Raw genomic sequence first — 1,047 nt, 5'->3', positions numbered from 1 at the left:
TGTTTCGTGACCAGGCCAAAAATTGACACCAGGTCCACCCATGCATATTATGAAGTTCAAGAATATTGTATTTATAGGAGTGAGAGAGAAAAAGAGAGGGAGGGTGTTTGCTGGAGCTGATGGGGTTGTTGCTTTCTTTACGTGGGAAGACTGAAACTGTGGTTTCCTCTTTCTCTGCTAGTGTGCGGCGGGTTTGTTATTTCCGCCTGCAGAGAAAAACTGAGTAGGTTTTCTTCCGTTTGGCCTGATACAACCCAGAGGCATATGAAACTTTCATTTAAACAATTTTAATCAGAAAATATGTGCACCTGATAGTAGTGTTGACATTTCAGTTTATTGTGAATGTTTTATTCTACAGCTCATCTCTTGAGAGACTGGTAACAAATGATACACATATTCAAAATATGCATGAATTATACAGCCAACATCATGCAATACATAAACACTGAAACAGTTCATTCTGGAGACTTCTAGGGCTTTTTAGGGCACATTTAGATGTCTTTTCTAGGTAATGGCACTAGAAATGCTGAGGAATTAATATCCCGTTAATGAGCCTTGTTTTATAGGTTTAGACAGAAAGAATATTCCTGTCTGCCAAAAAACAAATAAAATGAGTAATTCTTATATTGTAGGTAGTATGATGTAGTTAAAATCTATTGTAGCATGGTCAGTAAAATGGATCTTTATATATTGTGTAACAATTTGGGCTACATATTCTTAATTAATTGACGCTAATAATCATACATACTTTCAAAGAGTTATTGGATCATCGTGATATATCTCCATTAAAAGCATTCTGTTAATTAAACAAATTTCAAATCACTTTAGTGTGTGTGCTTATGCTCTCTTCTCTTCTAAAATTGGCTAGGAATGAAAGTGAACTGACAAACAGGTGCGATGCAGGTGTGTGATGATGAACAGAAACGTATTGTGCATGATTTTGTACTATGAAAGAAAGCACTATTGTTATCTAGAGCAAAGAATCATCCTTTGAATCAGGTGGTGATGGTCAGGTATTCAGTATTGCCAATCAAAAAGGAAGATAAC

This window comes from Chanodichthys erythropterus, chromosome 9 (genome assembly GCF_024489055.1).
Source record: "Chanodichthys erythropterus isolate Z2021 chromosome 9, ASM2448905v1, whole genome shotgun sequence".
NCBI classification, from domain to species: Eukaryota; Metazoa; Chordata; class Actinopteri; order Cypriniformes; family Xenocyprididae; genus Chanodichthys; species Chanodichthys erythropterus.
Note: the sequence above shows the minus strand (reverse complement) of the source record.